This window comes from Eulemur rufifrons, chromosome 16 (assembly GCF_041146395.1).
Source record: "Eulemur rufifrons isolate Redbay chromosome 16, OSU_ERuf_1, whole genome shotgun sequence".
NCBI classification, from domain to species: Eukaryota; Metazoa; Chordata; class Mammalia; order Primates; family Lemuridae; genus Eulemur; species Eulemur rufifrons.
Window position 1 is genome coordinate 46,805,856 of NC_090998.1, and position 24,689 is coordinate 46,830,544.

At 33.5% G+C, this 24,689-nt stretch overlaps 1 protein-coding gene and 1 pseudogene across 6 annotated transcripts in view; one reads left to right on the top strand and one right to left on the bottom strand.

Annotated features, from left to right (window-relative positions):
• Positions 1–24,689, top strand: part of SLC16A7 (solute carrier family 16 member 7) — a 92,611-nt gene that overhangs the window by 15,579 nt on the left and 52,343 nt on the right. For 4 of the 6 annotated variants that reach the window (XM_069490068.1, XM_069490070.1, XM_069490071.1 and 1 more), the window contains one exon: positions 19,952–20,082. The exons of 1 other annotated variant lie outside the window; for it this stretch is intronic. The gene's annotated coding sequence lies outside the window, so the exon portion shown is untranslated. Of the gene's footprint in view, positions 1–9,012; positions 9,028–19,951; positions 20,083–24,689 lie in introns of those variants that run through there. One more of the 6 variants, XM_069490072.1, reaches the window with a different exon arrangement.
• On the bottom strand, positions 17,986–22,347 carry LOC138397303 (DNA repair protein REV1 pseudogene; annotated as a pseudogene).

Here is a 24,689-nt window from a genome sequence, read left to right on the forward strand (position 1 = left end):
GACACTCCTGTGTTGCAGGAGTTTTCCTTGAGCTTTCCTTTGGAGTCCGGTGCTCTCCTGGGTATTCTGTTCAAGGTACAATTTTTTACTCATAATTTTGTCTCTTCTTTCTAGAGAGGACAGCTGTCCAATGTCTCTAGTAAGCCAACTGGCACTGAATCCTTTCTATTTATTTTATTTATACAGAATATAATCTGTAATTATCTTATTTATATCTGTTACTGTCTTATTACGTATCTCCTCCACTAAAATCTGCATCCGTGTTTTGTTTAGTACTGTAGCCACCCTGGTTGGCATATAGTAGGCCTTCGATTGACACCTGTTGAACAAATAAGTGGATGAAGTGATGACTAAAAATGGAGTCTGGTTCTTCTGACTCCTCACCCTTCATCTGCCCTTATAAGGACCCTGAATTCTCTGTAATGTCCCCTACCAAATATTTCTGGGAAGCACACGAGCTGAAAGAGAAGTCAAATGAGTTTTTCCACTATTACTTTCTCACCATTGCTAAGGCCCTCAGTAGAAAAAATAACACAGCAGCAACAGAAAACACTGCCTATGTAAGGGACACTGTCCTCTGATGCTTCCAAAGTAACTGATACCCAAGGACCCAAAGCTGTGATGCAGGCAGCAATGGTAAAAATGCTCCTCATCCAAATCTGCACCACACTTCGCCATGTGAATCTTAAAACATCAGATTTTGTTTGGAGTCACAAAGTCTTTTATGAAAACAGATTTTTAAGCTTCTGTTCTTAAATTCTCTGTCCCATGGGACTTCAAACTTATCCTGAATATTAGACAAGTGTGGGTACTATGCCATTCATCTTGTTTATTTTATTGTTCTAGTCTCTCCTGGGTATCCATGCACTGTCCTCTCTGCCTATAGCCACATAAAAACAAACAAAATAAAGAGCCACAAATTGTCAGTCAATGCAAATAGACTCTTAGAATGATCTTCAATTCACTCTCTCTATAGGTATACAAATCTGGGGTCCCTGTTTTGCCTATATCAGAAAATGCTCTGTATAAACATACTCTTTTTCTTTGAATCTAGAAGCCTTTATGGCCCATTGCAAACAGGTTTTTATAGAATGGCTTCAAAAATTGCAGAGAAATTATCCATAACATTTTTTCCTAACCAAATAGTCTTTTATAATAATCTTCCTATTCACCAGGAGATGCATACAAGTTACAGAGAGGTGTAAGCACGGTGAAGAAGGATGGAGAATGAAGAGTAGTTCTCACTTGCAGCTCCTTTCAAGTTCAAGTTTGAACATTATATATGGAACTGTGATTCAACCTATAGTATTCAGCTGTGGGCACAGGTTGAATCAAGGACAGTCAGATTATTTTTGCTTGGGTCCCTGAGGAACATGGCTCAGCTCAGTATGAACTCCTGTCAGGAAAGGGTTAGGTTCAAAGGTCTAATTATTTCCATCACCTAGAGGGACCAGCCTAGAGCCAACCAGAGTCCTGAGACCCCAGGAATCCCTTAACATAGCTTCATTGCCCAATGCCTTTGGTGATGAAATTTACACATTGGCCCCAAAGGAACTGGGTTAAACTGATCCTAGAAATTCCAAGTAAAATTCAACTAGTCTTTAAAAAAGTTTTTTATGAGATCAAAATTTCTTTACCTAGTTTTACTTAGTACTTTGTTAATCCTGTACCTTATTTACTGAAATAAATTCAGCTTTTAAACCAAATACATTGATCTAATTTTATCATTTTCTACAGACAATGATTCCAGTGCCAATGTCTGCTTTAGGATTGCATGACTAACAAAGTACCTTTTAAGGTTGTCATTTTATTTTTAAGCACTAGTTTATATAATTAAATGTACATAAATTTTACCACCATTGGGGCTAGAAGTGAACCATTATTACTATTAAAAATAGTTTTTATAAATAGTTATAATAAAGTTTTGACTATCCTAGCATGAAGTTATTTACTTGGGCTGAGGTTACTGTGGTAGGGAACTATTGAGAATATAAATAAGATTTATTCACCATTCATGGTATCAAGATACTTACAGTCCAGGACTGGAGAGGGATATGAATAATTTCAAAAGTGAAATATAATATGGTATAATCATACAGCTTTAATTGAGAGTATAGGGAAAGATTTTCCTTTCTCAGAAATGATTAGAAATAATTCCATGATTTTATTTTAAATGGCATCACTTAGTTGTGTGGAAGGATGGGTGTGATTTCATCAAGTGACAATCCAGGTGGGTTGGGTAAATGGAGGGAAAGTGAATTTCTTGGAAAAAAAAAAAGTTCTGCTCTAAAAGAAATCTTGGGGCTCTGCATTCTATAAAACAAATTGCACTGCATCTTAACATAGTGAAGAGGTTGAAAATTGTGACATAAATACACTATTTGGCAGAGAATTTCTCAAATCTACTTGATCATTTCCATGTAATGCCTATTAACATCCTGTGAAACAGGCGTTTTCTGATTCAGTGCTATTCAATTTGAATAACATGTAGGGAATAGTGAAAAATGAGCAACAAAGATTTAATGTAGACAAATTTTATGGTGCCTTGGATTGAAGGCTCTGGGGTGCCATTACAGACTTTTGAGTGGTGGAGTGACACAATCTGAGAAGTACCATTGGGAGATTAATCCTGCTGGGATGTGTTGGAGAGAGTCCAGACACGTGGAGGGATGCAGGAGACAGGATGAGAAAGTGAAAGTGAGGCAGTCCCTTAGGGGACAAATGTGGTTGTCCATATGTGAGGTGAAAAGCATGTGAACCATGGTGGCCAAAAGAGAAATGAAAAGAAGGATGTTTTCAAGAGCTATTAAAGAGGGTGTTTTATAAAAGAAAAAAAGAAGAAAGGCTCAGGGTTTTTCAGCCTAGGAACTGACTGCTATTACAATGAACAGACTTAGGTGAATTTAACATTTTATTGAGGTGTCCACTTGAAAATGTCTAGGAAAGAAGTAAGAAATGAAAAATTATAATTTATGAAAAGACTGCAAGGAGTAGTGAATTGGAACACACCACCAATAAAAGTGGCAACTGAATCTGTTGAAGTAGATAATATTATAGAGTATGTAAAGAGAAAAAGAGAGTCAATAATACAACCTTTATGAAAATCTCCTTATGTTGGACCTGAATAGGAAAAGTAACCATGGAAGAATAGTGACAGGATAAGGGGGACGCCAAAGACTGCAAAGTCTCAAGTACAAGGTACAACTGACTATCGTTAAATATCAGAGAAAATTTTCATGAGATGTGATCAAAGGCTTTGGAGATTAAGAAGTCATAGCTCATCTTCAAGAGAAAATTTATTCAGTCAAACTTTACATGAGAAAGGCCCAATGCAAGAAACTCACAATGCCTAGTTGGTGAGAAAGTAGAGTTCTACGAGGAAACATAGACTTTGCATGAAATTTTGAACTGAAGAAGATGAAAGAAAATATAGCGATAGCTCAGAGGAAAAGCAAGTATAAAAGAGGTTATTTTTTCCTTAGCATTTTTAGGTTTGGGGAGATATATACACTTGGAAGGCTAAGGAAAAGAACCCAAAAAGACTGATAAATTAAAAATAAAGGGGAAATTTATTGACACCAAATCCTTCAGAAAGGCAAGAGAGACCTCATTAAGAATCATAAGTAAATGGATTAGCATAAGAGAAAAGAGGGTTTCCTTTTTTTCTCTAGGACAGAATAAGAAGAAAAAGTTGTTTGGTAGAAAGTAGAAATCTCCTTTTTGCTGTTCCCAGGCTTGGAATATTGTCATTCTAGTGAGCAGGGTGGGAAGGATGGTGCTCCTAACTTAGCTGCTGGTGTTCTCTCAGGCTGGAATGCATGGGGTTGTCAAACTGAAGGTCAGAAAGCATAGTGCTTGATATAGGTATGTCAAGGAAGCATTAGAACAAGAAACAGAGAGCTGTCCATCCAAGCGGCAGCAAAGTCAGAATAAATATGTGTGTATAGCCTGGAACAGAGTAGATAGAATGCAGTCAGACAGGAGAAACTCTGGTCTAGGATGATGGGCAGGTACCAGGATGTATGAGGAAAGGGCATGGTGGAACCAAAATTAAACTATTAATAATAAAATAATCAAAAGGTAGAGAAATTAAATTAGGATCAAGTTGATGCTTGGCATTTTTGATATCTTCACTTCCCAGTTGCCACTAAACTTAAAAGAGGGCAGCCTACAGTCCTTAGGGAAAAACAAAGGCAGAAGAAAAACAGACAAAATGTGCAAAGGCAAAAGTTTCCTAATAATTTTGTTACTTTTAATTTGGTGTGGTGCAAGTATGTCATCAATTCCTAGAGGACTGTATTTGTTTGTTTATGTGTTTTAAGGGGCACTCACAATATCTACTAGTATGGTAAGGAATGGGAAAAAGGAAAAAAGAATTTTTTCTTCTTTCTGTATTTGGGAGGATGCTTCTTTCTGGTCATCTTCAGAAGTAACAAGCAGAATTGAACCAATTGATTTATTTTTAGCAGCTCCTGTAGCTTTCATCTAGGTTATATTTAACTTTGGGCTCATTTTTGTCCCACTCAACACCAACTTCATCATCAGTGTTTAGTGATTATTATATAACAATGACACCGAATTCTACATAGGACAGCTTGGAGTGGTGAATTCTGTGGCACTTCAATGTGACGCTTCCTTAGAGAATACCTTCACAATAAATCTTGAGGATTTCATACAATGAGATGAAAATGATCCCTTTTACCTTTGCCTTCCTCTTTAGAATGTTTTATTGAGCCTTTTTAAGAAATGCTTATCTCAAATGGTCCCTACTGATGTCAACGTCAGAAAATTTATATGTAAGTTTGAAAAGGGGAATGTCCTTTGTAGTCAACTCTTATGCATTATTAATGATATATTTAGTGGCTATTTAGAGTCTACTGAATATAAAATTTTTATGTAACAATATATGGTTGACATGATTCCTATTTGGTAGTTTTATAGTATAAATTTTTTATTCAAGAGTGCATATATTGGGCAGATATGGGGAATTAGATAAAATATATAGTTTATGAATGGAAGTATTATTTTTTAAAAGTATTTTGAGCATACAATATGCAAGGTGCTATTTTCATTCTATCTTTGAAAAAAGTATCTTCGTGTGATTTCTTTGCAACATTGAGCCAAAGTGTCCCAGTTTTATGGGAACATATTCTGTTAAATAGCATGAACATGTTGCAATATTTTAATATTGGTAAATGAAAAACTATTTAAGCATATACCAGTTTCTCTGAGGATCTCATGTCATAATTTTTATGGAAACTAAATTGAGATTTGAGAATGGAATAAAATTCTAAGCACTTTTAAGGAACTAAGATCCTTTAGCTCCTCTATGAGTCTCTAGAACTTAATTGTTGAGCACAAGCCCTGTCTGCTTAGATCATAGGATTCCTTCAGATGATTCTTTCAAAACAACTTTTCTTATTCAGCCTACAGTTTTTTTAGAAGCTTAGAAAAGTTGTTCAAATACTGTGTATATATTCATTACTTATTTTTGAATGGTGCTAGCATTTTCTTAGAGCAGAGAAGAAATTTGTATTTTACATGCTAAGAAAGTCTAGAAAAGAGGATTATTTTAGTGTCATAGAATCAAAGTATAGAAGCACAAGGGGATTTAGAGAACATTTAATCCTGAACTGTCTTTTTTACCAATAAAGGAACTAAGATCCAGTATGATTGTCACTTGCCCAAAGGGTTACAACCTTAGTGACATTTACTGTGATACATGTATTTACATTTTCTATAATATTTTATTTTTGCAAATAACATAAAGCAAGTTGCTGGATATTGAAGTCATTTTAATCACTTGGTCATTTTACGTTTCCAACAGTCACTGTTCCTTTCTGTTCAGGCTAGTAGCATATTTTGTAAGACAGTCCTCTTAAAAACATTTTAAAATTTATTTGGTTGTAGTTAAGGCAAGTGGTCATACTATAAGTTATTTATGAGACATGGCTCTCTATATATACTTAATTATATTGATAGAAAACTTGAGTCTCAGTCCTCCATGGGACCACACCATTGATCTTTTCTTACTCCAACTATTTTTTAAACTGGAAGGATTTACTGGTATCTAACTTAATCCTGTAAGAAGTTTTAAGAAAATGTGCTAAGCAAAATTTCAGTTAGGAGGAATAAGTTCAAGAGATTTATTTTATATCATGGTGACTACAATTAATAACAATGTATTGTATATTTGAAAATTGCTAAGAGAGCAGTTTTTGAGTGTTCTCACCACAAAAAAAGTATGTGAAGTGCTGTGTGTGTTAAATATCTTGATTTAGTCATTTCACAGTGTACACATATATCAAAACATCACATTGTACTTCATAAATACATAAAATTTTTACTTGTCAATTAAAAAATCTATTAATAAAATGCACATAAACTTAAAAAAAAATAATGCTAAGGTCACACTTTTGGTTTTGTCTTTCCCCTGGCTTGGTGATCTTGCTTTTTACTATTTGCCCTGAGACAATGTCTTTACTTGAGAAACTTTTACCAGGCTGAAGATAAGGAAAAAAAAATGTATCTTTCAACCCTGCAAGTCCTATAATACAGGTCCCTTTTCCCTTTTTATCCCTGCTGTTATGGCCTCGTAGCTTCTTATTTTATAGTAACTTATTAAATGTAGTTAATTACAGCCAACTCATGTTACCAACATTGTCTCCAAACCTCTTTTCCCAGAGCCTCCAAAAGATTGTGTGCATTTTCTGCCTTTCAAGATATAAAAAAGTTTTACCAAATATTTTGCCACTGGCTAATATAAGTTGCCATTTTTCTAACCTCTTCTAACAGGTTCCCATTATCAGCTACCCATCTCTGAAGCCAATGCCACATATTTAAAGATTCTGTTTTATGTTCCCCGCCTCAAATTTTGTTATTTTGTTGAACAGTTGCAATATCTTTGGGCTTACAGTAACAGATATTTATTTCTTGCTCATTCTGCTTAGAGCTGTTGCTCTGGTTGGTTCTGCTAGGCTTGGCTGACCTTCAAACATTCTTATTTTCAGGGATCCAGGCTAAAGGAACATGTTCTTATATTGGAAGTTAAGGATTACTGTAAAGTCAAAACATGCAAACGCTCTTAGACATGGCCTATGCCACATTGGCTTATATTGCTTTGGCTAAAGGAAGTCAAGTGGCCAAGCCCAATATCACTGGGTGGGGACTATGCTTTGTGCCTACAGAGAAACATGACAAGGATGGGTAGGGGACAAATAAGTATAAACAAAAAGTAAAAATCTACCAATTTAAGTCACTCATAAGAATGTATAGCAGAAGAGACATCTCATAACTTTATTAGGTTTCACAATCCTTCCGTTTAAAGTTGTTCTTTTGTAATCCTGACTATTGGTACCATTTTCCTGTATCCAGTGGAGAGTTAAATTTTCTGTGACTTCCAGCTTTCCTTTCCTCTTCCTATTTTGGCAATTACCATCTGAGTATCTCCTAAAGTCATTTAGAAAGCACATAGCTGGAAGGGTGGCAGGCAGAAAACCCAGGCAAGTGACCCTCAGCAAAGCAAATTATAGAACAGGCGAAATATAGTAAGGCGGAGAAGGGGAGGCAATATGAACACTTCAAGTAGTTTATGAATGAAAAGTAATAAGAAGATATAATAGGAAGTATGTGGCTTTTAATTCTTTAAGAGCCTACTTCTAGAGTGAGACAAATACTGCAGGTAGACTTTAAGACTTTAAACAAGATATTCCACATCCTTGAACTTCAGTTTCATTGTATTCAAAATGGAGGCAATAGTTACTAGAAAGAATTATGAGAAAATGAATGTTAAATTGTTTAGTGTAACGTAACAGGTAACAGTAAATGTTATATATAGAGGCATTTGAAAATTAGGGAGTGTTATATATATATATATATATATATATTTATATATATCTAAATTTATGTGTGGTGACTATATCTGGGTATCCCCTTTGCAACTTTATAGTTATGCAAGAGCCATAATTTTATTTAGGTATCACTAAAAACAAGATAATATAAAACAAAAAAGGGGAAACTTAAAAATATAGGTAAGATCTCTAAAATGGCTATAGTTTCACCACATTGTCTTACAATTATCATGTTTGAGTCAGTTATAGATTAGTTAAAACCAACTTATTTTTCAAAACAGATATAAAAATCAAAAATTAGGGCACATAAGTAAATGTATAATGTTCAACTATTTTATATGTTAAGATATGATATTATACCAAATTAGTATAATTAAGGAAATATAATTTTTTATACAATTCTCACCCTAACACAGTGGCCTATGTATTTTCTTTTTACACATCTCTTTTATCACATATGTGGAAGTTTTCTATCATACAGGTTTATTCCATCTTTTTTTTTACTGACCATTATATAATAAATACTTCCATGTTATAGAATTTTCATAACCATCATTTAATATATGTATAATAGCCTATCAAGTGGATGATAGTATTATATTGAACCATCTCCCAGAGTGGGACATTTAGATTGGCATAAGTTTTCCCATACTATGAACACGATTACTCAAGGGAGGTGGGGGAAGGGTCATAGAATCATGAGATGATAGCTAACAGTGTTGGGTGACAAAGAGATGTGTCATAGATGGAACTAAATATGTTCAGGATTCTAAAACGAGCAGTGCTTCACAGGAAGCTTCTGCCCATCGGTGGACAAAGAAGTCAATAGACCAGGGAAGTTTATCGTGGTGAAAGGGAAGACTATGTTTCCCGATGCCTCTGGCCAAGTTGATTCACCTTGCTGTGGTACTTTTTAAAATCCTGCCCCAACAGTATGGTACTTTATAGAAACTTCTAGGAAATTCTAGCTATTTCTGGAGATCTTGTGAAATTTTTTTATTTAATTTTTTAATGGCCATTTTAATAGAAAGGTCAGAAAGGAATTCTCTGGCCGTGTAATCTTTCCTAGATGTCTCTAGGAATTTTTTTTTACTCCTCTTCCTTAGTGCCACTTAATGATCTAATCCTTCAAATTGAGAAACGAACGAAAACATCAGAAAATCTTTGAAGACTAAAGGTAAGATGAAGGATCCGAAAATCTCTTAAATATAATTTCATTTTTTCTGAGTTGACCAGAGAATGTCACTAAATATGAGAGGTGAAAAATGTATTATAAGTGGCTTCTGGGATATGCTCCAAGTACTTCTAAACATTTTCAAAGAAACCTCGGGGATCATTTCAGGAGTCAGTGGATGCTAATAGGTGGCAATTCAGGCTGTCTGTGATACCCCATTCCCAGAAACTACAGTAGCTAATTTGGGTACTAGGATTCTGAGTAAGATTGTTTCTAGAAAGAATTCTGTGGTTTTAAAAACTGTTGGGAGAGAAAAAAACAAAACAAAACAAAAGCACACTGATTACTGCCAACTTCTCTGACTACATATATAGTTTCTCCAAACCATGACTCTGAGAGAGAAGAAAAGATAGCAAACGTGATAACAGATAAAACATTCACATAAGTTTTTCTCTAAAGAATGTGAAAAATTATTTAAAAGTTCGAGCTGACTCCTAGTTTCCAGACAAACTGGACTGCATGCTGTTAATGCTATTGGATGATTAATTCTATTAATAATTACCATAGACGTTTATTAAATGCTTAATTTATCACTTAAGAGTGTGAGATAGTCACTGTTAAAATCCTCATATTACAGTGAAAGGAAGAAGTGAAATGACACATCTAGAAGTGGTGGAATCAGTTTTTGAATTCAGGGAATTTTGACTTCAGAGATAAGAATGTTCATTTTTCTGTACTGCATAGCTGTATATTAATTTGAAAGCAATAAAATATTTATTTCCTAGACATTCATTACTCTTTCACTTTTGTGCATTCAAGAATGTTTATTAAACATGTAGGGACCAAGGCCCTTGGCCTCTGACGGTTTACTGAAAGATCAACTCACAAAAAGGCAGATTAATAAGAGAAAGGGATTGCAAATTTATTAACTGTGCACAAGGGGAGAATCACAGTGATTGCCTAATATCCCAGTGGAGTTCAGAAGCTTATATACCCTCTTAAGGTTATAGAAAGAATGAAGGCTTGGATCCTGGTAAAAGAGGTTATGGAAGGGAAAAGGGGGAGAATTTTCTTGAGTGGTAATAAATGATTATCAGGGACAATGATAAGATAGGGAGCAGAAGTTAACTTATAAATAGTTTTCTTGGAATTTAAATGATCTTTGGAGACAGTCTTTATTTTGTAAAGGGGTCTGCTCAGATGTGGTTACATTCTTGGTCTTCTTTCCCATTGTGGGTGATGAGATAACAGATAGGGGAACAAGTACAATTATTATTGGTGAGTTTGTCCTGTCTTTATGTAGTTAGAGGAAAAGTCTCTTTTAAAGTCTGCTAATCTCTAAGGGTTTTTAATTTAATATACTCATTATACCAGGGAGCCATATTTTGGGGTGAAATTCCCTGAGCTCCTTCAAACACCTACTATATTCTGGGAATAAAGTAAAATAAGATATGGATCCTGTCCTCAAGAACAGGGGAGAGTGCCAAGTACATGTGATATACCTGTTAGGATAAAAGTATGCACAGGGGGATAGGACTGAGATCAAAATCAGACCTTGTAGATAGGGGAGGTGATGCTTATGTAGAGGTAAATTATAAACAGGAGCTAGTCACATGGGGGAAGATAGTGGTGAAGGATACTTCAGTTGGAGGGAATAGTGGATAAGATATGGATCTGTTAAATATCATCATGACTCAAGGACTACAAATATTTTATTAGAATTATTAACTAACATTTGCAGATGTGTTAGAAGAGCCCAGACTGGTGATTTTCAAACATTAGTGTGCATCAGAATCTCCTGGAACACTAGTTAAAACACAATTTGATGGGTTTCATTCCCAGAGTTTCTCATTCAATTATCTGGGTGGTCCCCCAGAATTTGCATTTCTAACAAGTTCTCTGCTTATGCTGCAGAATGAGGGACCATGATGTTCAGCGGTGTTTAGGCCACCCATGTAAGTGAAAAAAAAATCATTCTCTCTACACTTTCTGAGTTCTTAGCTGTGACCCCAGTAACTAAAGACAGATTAATAAGAAAAAAACAAAGAAAAGTTTATTAACATGATACCTCCTGTATACATGAGAGATATTCAGAGAAATGAGCGAATCTTGAGGTGGCTTTGAATTCAGGCTTAAATACCATTGTCCACTGATACAAAGAAAGAAGGGTGTGGGGAAGGCCAGTTATAGAGAAGTGCCCAGGAAAAGCAGGTTAAACAAGGATAAGGTTTGTTACACGCAGTAAGTCTGTGTCTTCCCCACTGATGAGTCTGTAGTGATTAGTCATCCTTCTCTTCCTGGTAGACAGAGAGAGAACTCTTACAAATAGAGATTTTCTATAAAAGCCATCCTTACTGGTGTTAGTGACATCTCACTGTGGTTTTGATTTGCATTTCTCTGATAATTAGTGACGTTGGGCATTTTTTCACATTTATTGGCCATTTCTCTATCTTCTTTTGAAAAGCATCTGCTCATGCCTTTTCCCACTCTTTGATGAGGTTGATTGATTTTTTTTTCTTGCTGATTTGCTTGAGTTCTTTGTAGATTCTGGTTATTAGCCCTTTATCAGATGTATAGCTTGCAAATATTTTCTCCCATTCTGTAGGTTGTCTATTTGCTCTGTTGATTGTTTCCTTGGCTGTGCAGAAGCTTTTTAATTTAATCAAGTTCCATTTATATATTTTTGTTGTTGCTATGATTGCTCTTTGTGTTGTCTTCATAAATTCTTTGCCTAAGTTGATATCTAGAAGAGTTTTTACAACATTTTCTTCTAGAATGCTTATGATTTCATGTCTTAGATTTAAGTCTGTTATCCATCTTGAATTAATTTTTGTGAGTGATGAGAGATATGGATCCTGTTTCAATCTGTTTCAGTCAGTCCCAAAACAATAAATGTTGGCGTGGATATAGAGAGAAAGGAATGCTTATACACTTCAGGTGGGACTGCAAACTAGTGCAACTTCTATGGAAAGTAGTATGGAGATTCCTCAAAGAACTAAAAGTAGACCTACCATTTGATTCAGCAATCCCACTATTGGGTATTTACCCAAAGGAAAAAAAAAAGTCATTTTATCAAAAAGACACTTTCACTAGAATGTTTATTGCAGCACAATTCACAATTGCAATCATGCGAAATCAACCCAAGTGCCCATCAATTCATCAGTGGATTTATAAAATGTGGTATATGTATACCATGAAATACTACTCAGCCATAAACATGAATTAATACCTTTTGCAGCAATCCAAATGGAACTGGAGATCATTCTCCTAAGTGAAGCATTGCAAGAATGAAAAAACAAACACTACATGTACTCATCATTAAATTGGAACTAACCAATTAGTACTCATGTGCACAGACAGAAGTAAAACTCAACAGAAATTAGGCAGGTGGGAGGGGGAAGAAGGGGATGGGTAAAATCATACTTAACAGGTACAGTGTACGCTATCTAGGTGATGGGCACGCTTATAACTTTGACTCAAGCAGTACAAAAGCAATCCATGTAACCAAAACTTTGTACCCTCGTAATATTCTGAAATTAAAAACAGAGATTTCCTTTACAGATGTAAATTGCTTACAAAAGGGTAACTTTCAGAGCTTCTTGTGTGTCTACTGTTTCTCAAAATAATCTGCTCAAAATAATCCTTATGTTAAAGAGGGATATTTTGGGGTAGCATTTCCTAGTTTTCTGCAACCACTAGATAAGACCTATAAGTGGGGATTGATTTCTTTTATGATGAAAATTTAGCTACCAGGAGAAAAGCATTAGAAAAAAGATATGCCATTTTTATTGTTTATTTTTTCATGCACCCTATCATAACTAAGGCCAGTTATAAAACATGTGGTATACATGGGATTGCTAAGGAACAAAATTAGCAGATACCACAGTCCAGGTTTTAATGATATAAGTAATATTCCTTTTATAGGGGAAATAAGCTTTATGCCTACTTATAACACAAACAGAAGTACAACTCACAACCAAGTTAACATATAAGGAAATATATTTATATTTGCATACTAAAATTTTGTATTTTAACACTTTCGTATTTTAAATTTTTAATAGAAAAATAAGATATAGTCATTATATATTTAAACATTTCAAGAATATGTAAATTATGCATAGTTATTTTCCAAAGGCACCTATTAATAGTTTTTTATGTATTGTTCCAGATAATTTGTATGCATATATAAATATATGTACATAATAAGTCTTTGTGTGTATATACTTTAAAATAAATAGAATCATATTTTCCCGTTCTACAACTTACTTTTTTTCATTCATTATACTTTTAACAACATTCCATCCATATTAGTGCATGCAGATCTACCTCATTCTTTTTACAGTTGTTTAGTATTAGTACTTTTCTTATGAATGTGCAGCAACCTACTCATTTTCTAGTAACTTTCAGTTTGCCACAGTTATAAATCATGCTGCCTTGGACATAATTTACATATGTGTGTCTTTGCATACCTGTGCAATTGTGCCTGTAAGAAAAACACCCTTATAGTGCAATTGCTAGGTTTATGGCTTTTATGAACAAGTCACCACTACTACTATAATATATTAGTTTCCCAGGGAAATCATAAAAAATAACTACAAACCTGATGGCTTAAAACAATAGAAATTTATTCTTACACTTCTGGATGCCAAGATACAGAACCATACTACTTAAAACAGGATCTATGGGAGACTTTGTTCCATGACTCTTCTAGCTTCTGGTGGCAGTCAGCATTCCTTAGAGTTCCTTGGTTTGTGGTCACATTGCTTTCTGCTCTGCTTCCGTCTTAACATCACCATCTCCTCTCTGTTTCTTCTCTTCTATGTATCTGTCTCTAAACTTCCTCTGCCTCTCTTTGTTGTAAGAGTACATGTGATTGCATTTTGGGACCACCTGGTTAGTCCAGGATGATATTGTCTTTTAAGATCCTTAACTTAAACACATCTTTTGCCAGATAAGCTAATATTACAGATTCTGGGGATTAAAATATGGACATAGCCACCATTCAGCCTACTTCAACTGTTTTCATACATTTCTGAAAATATAATACAAGTTGAGTGTCTCTTATCCAAAATCCTTGAGACCAGAAGTGTTTTGGATCTCAGATTTTGGAATATTTGCACATATATAACGAAATGTCTTGAGGATGGGACTCAAATCTAAACACAGAATATGAATAAACATATAGGGTATATATGTTTACATATACCCTATACACATAGCCTGAAGGTAATTTTATATAGTATTAATATTTTTAATAATTTTTTACATGAAACAAAGTTTTGATTATGTATTGACTATGACCTATCACATGAGATCAGGTATGTAATTTTCCACTTGCAGCATCAAATCGGCACTCAAAAAGTTTTAGATTTTGGAGCATTTTGGATTTCAGATTATCAGATTAGGGGAATGCTCAACCTATATTAGAAATCAGGGGAATTGTTTAGTATGGGAGGTCCATTTCCAATTCTTCATAGATAATTATATACTGGTTCATATTATTTTTCCTAATCTTCCCATTATAAAATCATCTTTAGTTTGACCCTTATTGTCAATTAATTTTCTTAGAGTCTTTTAACTATAGTGATAGTTTCCATTTAAAAATAGGCTTTGTGTTACTGACATTTTGTGGGCCATGCACTATCGATATCTTTCATGACTAGATGTCAAACTAAATTAGTCAATAAGATTTAAAAGATGGTCCATTTTGAAGAATAAAAAAGCCTCTCAGAATTAGATTCCAATTTTAATTTAATTACTTGTTAGGAAAGAAAAGATTTGGTTCAATTTAATTCCTGTTATAAAATTGAGTTGTCACCTAAACTTAAACACTGTATATTAATTTGACAGTGCTATATCCTTTTCTATAAGAAGGAAATATAGACTGAAAAGATCAATGGATTATTCTTTAAGAAATATATTAAGTTGTTTATATGAAAATATAGGCCACTTTGCAAGTAGGATGAACAGAAAACCCTATGCTTTAACTTTAAGGCAACTAGAGGAACTTACAGTGAAGCTGATAGTCTTCTAACACCTATGCATTTAATTTGGTACTTAAGTTTGCTGAGTACATTATTTCTGGACCATATTTTGAAACATAAACTTCTGGATTATGCAGACTATTGGTAAGGCTTTGTAGAGTTGATGCATGCTGGTGTAGGTTTGGGAAGTTGAAGAAAGGATTATTCATGAAGTGTATAAGGGAACATTCTAATACTCTGTGCAACTGAATGAAAAAGAGCCTTGAATATAACACCAGGGTCTACCAACTGACCATCACTAATAGTTTCGTTACTCATTTGTCCTACATCTTTTTCTCCATAGATTAATCAACCTATATTGATTCTAGAAGACAAGGCAAAGTTCTTGGACTTCAGTGCATCCCAATATATAAATGTTTGAAAAACACTTGAAATAGCCAAATGTTTTCATAGCCATCAAGCCACTCTTTTAACAGTGATAATATGTTGTCGTCTATATATCTCAAAAAATTATAAAAAGCACAGATGTGAATAAGCTGGAATAATGATGAATTTCAAAGGACTTTGATGGATAGTTGTAGTTTTTGAATTCCAAAGTATATGAATTCTGGTGAAAAAGGCAGATGAAGACATGTGCAAGAAATGAAATTTAGAAATTGCCCATAGGAATAAAACTGAAGGAATATCAATTGTATGTAGAAAGAGCAGCCTGCAAGTTGATGTGTTAAAGTGGAACCAGCAACAATTGTCCTAATAAAAAGATACTAGTTATGGTACTAATTTGATCACCTATTGGACATTACGCTTTGGAAAAGTCACCTCTGATCTTCTATGCCCTCATCTATAAAATGTGATTCAAAATACCCGTTCCTCCAAGTTGATGGGATTATGAAAATAAATTAATTGAATCTTTAGAAAAAATTGAAAGCTCTAGAGCATTGTTTATTTTTTCATGCACTTAGTGATGAGTAAAGCCCAACATAAAACGTGGCATATGTGTGATTGCTAAGGAACAACATTAGCAGATACCACAGTCCAAATTCCAGCTATAATAATTAACACTGCTTTTGTAGGCGTGAATAAGATTTATACCTACTTGGACTTCAGGAAGCAGTCCCCAAAATATTAATAGTTGCTTTCCCAAAGTAAAGGAAAGCCTTCTCATTTGCTTAAGAATTATTGTTCTACTAGCTTTTTAGGCCCATCCACCAATTCTAAAACACTACCTTTCACGTTTAAAACTAAAGACCAATATATGCATTGTGTGACTGTATCTTCATAAACATATATAAAATATATTATGATAGTTTAATATATGTACAAAAGTAGATGTAAACATAGATTAATATAGATTAATATATAAAGCAAGGGGTGCCTGGATTATTGACCTGTTTGTTGAAAGGAATCCTCAATGTGAGATAATGTTCCTGGAAGAAAATGGGCCAGTTAGGGTAAGGCACTGTGAAATTTCATAGAAATGTTGGTGAGCATATAAAATTTGGACTTGTCAACATCTCTTATCTGACCCCTAAGCTGGCCTATATAAACTGTAAGTATAATTAAGCATATAGACTGGGAGGGTCAGAACCCAATTTTCAGATACGCCTTGGGCTTTCCTCTGGGGCTTTCCCTTGAGCCCAGGGAAGTTCTCTCTGCCAGAGGAAAAAGAAAGTGCATTTCCTCAAAATACCAAGGTTTTCTACCTTCCAGTGGGCTGTTTACTTAGAGTGGGATGGAGCTGCCATTCTTGAATCACTCAGTTTAAAAAAGCCACAGAGACTTCCAAGTCACCTGATAAGACCAGAGCTGCTGTGTGAGCCTCTTCTCACAGCTCTTACCCAGACCCAGGAGACCCATTTAGTGTAACTCTTCATTCCTAGCGCAAGTTGTACCCTAATTCCATCCTTATGAATTACTAAGCTGTTACTCGTGACTTTCAAACTCCTTTAGTCATCTTCATTCTAGTCTCCACCCTCACTTCCTCACTGACTGGGCATTTTTGTTTGTTTGTTTCGCAATTTTACAGAATTTCTCCATTTTATTTCCATTCATGGAACTAAGTCATAATATTCCTTTGAAGCGTTCAGAATTAAATTGTCTTCAGGTTACTAGGCCAAGACATGATGTAAGGATAATCTAATACCTATAAAATTAATTCTGAAGTATTTCATAAATACCAAAAAGCACCTAGGAATGCATCAGACAGCAAAACGTAACAGAAAAAAACCCACATGGAAAGCCTTTCTCGCTTTCTAGAACAGAACCATGAGCTTCTCTTTGTACCTCAGTTTCTACAGCTATAAATTAAAGGATAATATTAATCTCTGACATTAAACTCTAAATCTGTAAAAAAAAATCCTTAAAAAAAAAACCCTATAAACTGTAAAAGCAACTAAAACCTCAAACCAGATACTAATTTATAATGACTGGCACTGAAATATAAACTGCTATTGTTGCATGCATTTGTTTTTTATGACAAGTAAAGTATTAAAAAATAAAATACAGTTCACCAATTTACTTGGATGTGAAAATACTTAATCTCACTAAAAGTTTACCACTATAATTTTAACAGCTATATGTCTTGATTATTTAAAAACCATTATGATGCAAGCTTCTAGAAATTACTCTTAAAAAACCAATTTCATTCTTTCAGGAGTTTGAGCACTGAAAAATATGTGATATTTACACAGCTCAAAACTTCAACAGCTGATAAGGTCTATGTGAGGAATGAATGCTCACAATCTCAACTATGGCACCATTTAAATTACTTGGAAATTTTTTAGTCACAATTAAATCTAATTGTTTAAAAAATATTTTAGTAAATAAGAAAGCTTTCTGTAATCTCTTATACTTACTGTAACTTCATAATCTGACGTTCCTAGAGACTTTATGTTATGAGAACTTAGTCTTGATTAGTGTACCAATGTTAGCATAGGAACAAAATGATCAAGCATGATTGTTTCTTAAGAAAACAATTTTAGTATCTACCTGTATCAGTTACAACGAGTACAGACCTGTCTGTTTTCATTTTTTTTTTAACTTTTCCCTTCTTTTTAACTTTTCCCTTCCTAGAAAGATATTACTACTTTGTCTTTGTAGGGTATTGACAAATTCAGTCAATTCATGCTTTCACATTAATATGTGATGCAGTCTTGAATGAGCATAATTGTCTTCAATAAAACTGCAGTCTGATAGTTCGGATGGCACTGAAGGTGCTGCCTTGCTATGAGTAGGAACAGAAGAAGTGCTACTTGTACTTGAAGGCCCCTAAACAATGGAGTGATGAGCATCATTAATTTTAGTGTTACTGTGCAATGATAGAAAGAAGTAGTTCTGATTACTTAAAGCATCTGTGTTTCTGTTTGCTTTGCTGCAACTGCTGCAGAGTGCAGTCTCTGAAGTCAGTGCTGTTCCTCTCAGCCTTCTCCTCCTGGGCAGGGTCTGGAGAAAGCCTGCTGTCAACGCTTTGTCCATGGGCACCAATCAATCCTGTATCTTTAAGGCACCCTTAGAGGTAGGAGTGTGTCCATTAAAATGGCTGCCTCTGAGATGCAGACTTCCATTCTCTTCCCTTCCCAGAAAGATCTGCTCCAAATCCACAAAACTACAATCATAATTTGCATTTTCTTCATTCTAATTGTTCATTCCATTAACTTTGAGTTCATTTTCTGTTTCAATCTTCTTAATTATGTGGTTTAACCTGTTGTTGAACTGTTTGGCTATATTGTTTGGACCTGGAACAGAGTCCTCATGTTTGCAGACAGCATTAAAGTTGAGACCTTTCTGTATACTGGCTACTTGGTTTATAGCTGATATGGAATGTAGGAGAGGAGTCGTCTAGCTTTGATGCTTTCTACATCCATTCCTATCAAAATACTTTTTTCTCGTTTAATTCTTTAATTTTGGCATTAGGAAGATTTGTGGCATAATGTGTATTGTTTTATATTTGGAAAAATACACATGGTATTGACCTCCATGCAACTTCATTAGCTTTCTCAATTCCTCAGCAGAAGGATCTGTATATCCATTAACAAAGATGCCAGTGCCTCTAAAAATTATAGGTGAAGTCCCATCTTTCTAAGAGTCTGATTGAAACTGTTCCTCCAGTTTCTAGACTGACTTGGCATTTAGATCATACATTCTTCATCCTCTCCTACAAACCTCCTTTGACCTGGTGGCTGTGCTGTCTTTGTTAAGCACTTTAAAATATAGGTGGCCCTGAATGCAAGACAAGCAATTGGTTATTTATTTAATAATTGAAAAACTTGACTTTTCACAAAATAAACTGTTAAGTACTAAATGCTATATAGTCAGCACCATATTTAAGTTGAAATAAAGACATTTGATGTATTAGAGATGTAGCATATTCATCTGTCACACTAATTTGAGTACGAAGTTGGAATTCTGAATCAGAAGATCTCTAAAATAATTTTTGTTTCTTTTTTATGACCCAGTCTGTTTCATTGTAAGCCTTGTATATTATTGACATTATTTCTAATAATTCTCTTTTCAATTTTCTGTTTATTTCCATTGTCAATGGATATTTAATTTATTCAATTGAATTTTATAGCAAATTATTTAAATGGGCATAGGGAATGATTTGAATGACAACTAATGAATTCCAATAAATTTTCTTTTCTCATAATTTTCTTTCTAATAATTTTCTTTCTTTTCTTTCTTATAATGTGTAGGTACATAATCTACTGGGTTTTTAAAATTATAAAACCTGATTTATCTTATTCTTTTTATTTTTTTCTCATGCACATATTTGATCCATTTTGGTTATGTTAGTAGGTCTAGCAATGGATTGACAAAGATATATTCACTTTTGCTAATTATTTAAAGATGGTCACAATTTATTGGGATGAAGTAAAGAGAGTGGCTCTAAGGAGGCCTGTGGAATTCAGTTATACAAATAACAACTTGCTTTTCTATTTCTTTAGATAATCTGGAGTCTCCTCTACCTCTCTTCCTTTGTATTACCTTCAGTATCACACTGCAAGGTGTAGCTACTAGGCTTAAAGATCCCACGGGTCATCCAAAGAAATCTGTTCAAGTGGGCATCTGTCAACAGGTAAAACTGTACCTTTAACTCTGTTTTTCTTGGCAATACCCACAAATAAAAGAAATGATGCACCATAGTAATAAATTGTATAAAATATTACAGAACTTTGTACAGGAAAAAGAAAAAAAAACCATGAAGCTAATAAGTGTGTATGAATTGGATTTTGATTATTGATCAACTCAAGAGTTGCTAATAAGGAAGAGGTGACAATCTTAGCAGTGGAATTTTTGGAATTAATTGGTTCTGGTTCCACTTTCTAATGAATTAGTTAAGAGACCATAAGATGCCACTTTATATAAAAGAAACAAAATACATAATAGATAAAGTGATGAGGTATATGAGTGGAGCCTTGCAATCTGTAGCATGCAGTTATTAAAAGCAAGGAAATATGCTGGAAACAGAGAACAAAAGATCATATACTGAGATAATAAACTAAACTGGTGAACTCTGAAAAACTAATACAAAAAACAGAGAAAAAAGATTAAGGAGACAAAAGTGGCTCAATCATATAATGCTTTTCTAAAAAAAGGCAAGGAAACTTTTGAAAAGAATGACGTGTGTAGCATCTGAGAAAATAGCTTGACTTGTATAACAAAGCAAAGACAACTCAAATAGTTCATAATTCAAAGAACAAATGTACAGTTTCATGCAATGTACATTAGAAAACATGAATTTAATAGGGAATAGAAATCAGAATTCCTAAATGATTTTTTTTAAGGCCAGAATCTACAGAAATGGGAAACAGTTGATTATCTATGGAAGACTGATACACAGATCACGAACAGCCATCCAAAATCGTTAAAAAAAAAAAGAACTTTCATTTGCTAAAAGATATCTATGGAGAGGACTGATACTTAAAATAATGGAATGTGTGCTTATGTGTGTGTACACATATGTGTGTGCACATGTACATGTGTATATATGTGTGTTGGAGATGGAAAAATGGGAGAGGTTGATGGAAAGGGGTGGTATATGTCATTATTATACATTTTTACTTCTTTCAGTTTTTGGATGTTTCTGATTTTTAAGTCTCTTTCTGTATTTGAATGGTGAATTCATCATTTACTCATATATACCTTAGTCAAGATACATTCAGCAAATACTGCTTTCCTTTATTTTTCATTTAGATGTTATCTAAGGTCCACTTCTTACGAAGCACTTATACCATAATTGCTACCAGCATTAGCCATAGTATTACTCTCCATGTCTAGAAAACACTGTTAGAATATCTACCTCAAACAAACATATATGGGACTACATTTTCTTTCTACTTATTTATTTGACTTATTTTGTGATAAAAAATCAAGTTATATCACATTGTTATTTGGAAGGAAATAAATTCATTATTAAGGCTGAAACTTCATAATTGCAGAGATAAAATAACATCAGTGGGCACAGTGAGTAAAATGGTTTTTTTCTAAGCACAAATACCCACAGATATTTATTTATCAATTTATCATTTATTTAGTAAACATATTAAGTACCCTACTATCTGCCAGTAATTTTCCTGAGAACTGAAGATACAATGATTACCTTGTTATTATCTTAGACTATGATGGAAAAGACAGCTAATGAATAAATATTTAGAAATGTTATTTAAAGGCAACAACATTATAAAAGTTCCTAAATTATTTATTGGAAAAGTGAGGAATTTGGAGGAAAAAAATGTTTTCCTATGGTTCAAATGGAAATCAGAACTATTAAAAAAGTACTTATTACAATGGCTCATAATAGTGAGATCAGGTAAGAATCTAAAATTCCTGTGTTTACTGAAATAATTTAGTCAATATTAGCCAGTGATGTAACTATATATTCATAAGTTTAAAAAATGAGAAATTCAGCTGTACCTATATATAGTACATTTATTATTAAGAATATATTTATTAAATTTATATATATACATATACATATGTGTGGATGGATGGATATATATGTGTAAATATTTACTGACTCTATATGAAAAGACATTCATGATTGTTAATAATCACAGAGTTCAAAATAAAACTACAAAGAAATATTTTATGTCTACTGGATTAGGAAAAATAATATAAAATCCATACATTGGTCAAGATGTGTGGCAAAGAGAATTCTGATACACTGCTATCACATACGCATATGTACGAATACATATACACACATACATACATATATACATATATTCAGAAATGAAATACAACCAATTGTATTTGTGATTCCATATTTTCAAATGCGCCTACTCACAAAAATTTAAGTATGACTTACAGCACTTTTGCAATCACTTGCTGACACGCACATAGGGGCAAAATATTTGAGTTATGCAACACTCATGTTGCCAGCTGATGTCAAATAAAGTAACACTCTGCCTTCTTGTTTCAGTTCTTCTACTGAAAACAAGTGTCCTTTTTGCCCCGTTTTTCACAATTTTGTGCTTTTTTTGGGTGATTTTGTGTTTAAAATGGCCCCCAGGAGTAGTGCTGTCTGGTGTTCCTCAGTGCAGGAAGTCTGTGCTGTGCCTTGCAGAGAAAATGCTTGTGTTAGATAAGCTTCATTCAGACACAAGTTGCAGTGCTGTTAACTGTGAGTTCAATGTCAGTGAATCAGCAATCTACATTAAATGAGGTATCTTTAAACAGAGACACACATAAAACAAGGTTATATATTGATTGGCTGATAAAAATGTTGTGATCGGAATCTCACAGAAAGCTAATCCTATATTTCTCCTATGAGCAGCAGTTCTGTATTTGCTAATTTGGTGTTCATGATAACCTTATAGAACACAACTCCTATGCATAATTAGAATCAACTGTATTCTGCAATATCAGATTAATAACTCTACATGCATAAAAGGTAAATGTAAAATGATAATATTAAATCAAAAAGCTAAGTTGTCAAGAATACATATGAATGAATCACATTTGAATAGAAATATATGCATATAATATAATAAACTATAGTAATATAGCTTCATATTAAACTATTAAATTTTACCTGTTTGACCTATACATTTACATATTTATGTAATCAAAATTTTATATGTAATATAAAATATTTAATTTATTACATAGTAAATTTAGGAATGAATACACATATACATATACACACATATATATATCATAAAAGTATAAATAAAATTAAGGTAAAGGCCATGATGCAATTCAGAATAGTTCTTGCCTCTTGGTAGAGAAAGGATGATATAGTCAGGGAGGGACTATGAGACTATGAGGTTAAAAGACTATGAGACTACGAGGCATTTTTAGCCTGTTGTTATTTTCTGAAGGCTCTAAAACTATTCAACATTTTTAGAAAGACCCTGGGATTTCACATTCAGCATCAATTATGATTTATTGAACACTTAACCATGTGCCGATCACTAAACTAAGCTAAGCATATAGTCTTTCATTTAATCTTTACACTACTCTTGTGAGGTAGTTACCCTATGTAAATTTCATTTCAAGATTTGGCTTTTAGAAGTTATGATTACTATATTAAATGTAATGTTGGACATGAAATTTGGCAGAAATGAAAGCCACATATATGTTTTTCCCTTAACAAATGTGATTTTTAAATACCCTCTCTACTCATTTTAATGAGATATGTTTTTACTTATCATTTTAAGGACATACCAGTCATGCTGTTTATGTGTATTCTTCTGTCAATCCTCTTCATCACCTTATGAAGTAAATACAGTTATTATCCTGTTTTTACAGATGAAAGTGCAGACTCAGAGTTTTACTACTCTACTGAATGTTGTAGAGCAAATGACAGAGTCAGTATCCTAAGCCTTTAAGCCATTATTCTTAATTTTTATGTCACAAGATGAAGCCATGTAAGAAAAATGAGGCTTAAAGGTACAATTTCATATTAAACTAGAATTTTAGAGAATGGAATTATATGCGTACATAAATCTCCTCTTCTACTTCTCATTTATTGTATGGGAGCAGACTAAGTGCAATGTTTTTAAAAGATCTAAGAGTTTAAATAATTTTGATATAGGAATGATATATTTTATAAGGTAGAGCATATTTAAATACTGGGAAAAGTCAAATTTATAGGATTATACTGGTGTTGACACCTATTCATTTTGTGAGTCTACATGCACCTCCATGCACATAGTTTCCTGTTTGTAAACACTGGAAATTGCAACATTATTAAGATTCAATATTTATATTTGTAACATGATTTGAATATTAAGTTACATTATTCATCTCAATATAATTATTTTAAATATGGATTTAAGATTATTTAGAAATGTTATTTATGATTTTTGAAGTGACTGAAAAATGAATCATCAGGTTGTATTACTAAATGTTTACTATAGCAGATGTGATAAAAACTACAATAGTTTAGTTAACTCATGAATTAGTAATGAAAGACGGCTTAGTTTCCTTTATGCAAGCAAGAAAACTGCAGAGTAAGGATATTAAGCCTCATGACTTTTTACACTCTGATTACACAACAATAAAGAGTTTATTACATAAATGCCCTTTGTTATTTCTTCAGTATTCTTCTGGTTTTTTTCTAATTTTTGAGCAATACAAACATTGAATACTTTAAAATACAATTACAACATTTAGTAATATATAGATTCAGATTCTTTAGACAACTTTCAAAGGCTGACTATTGTTTTCACCTGGTTT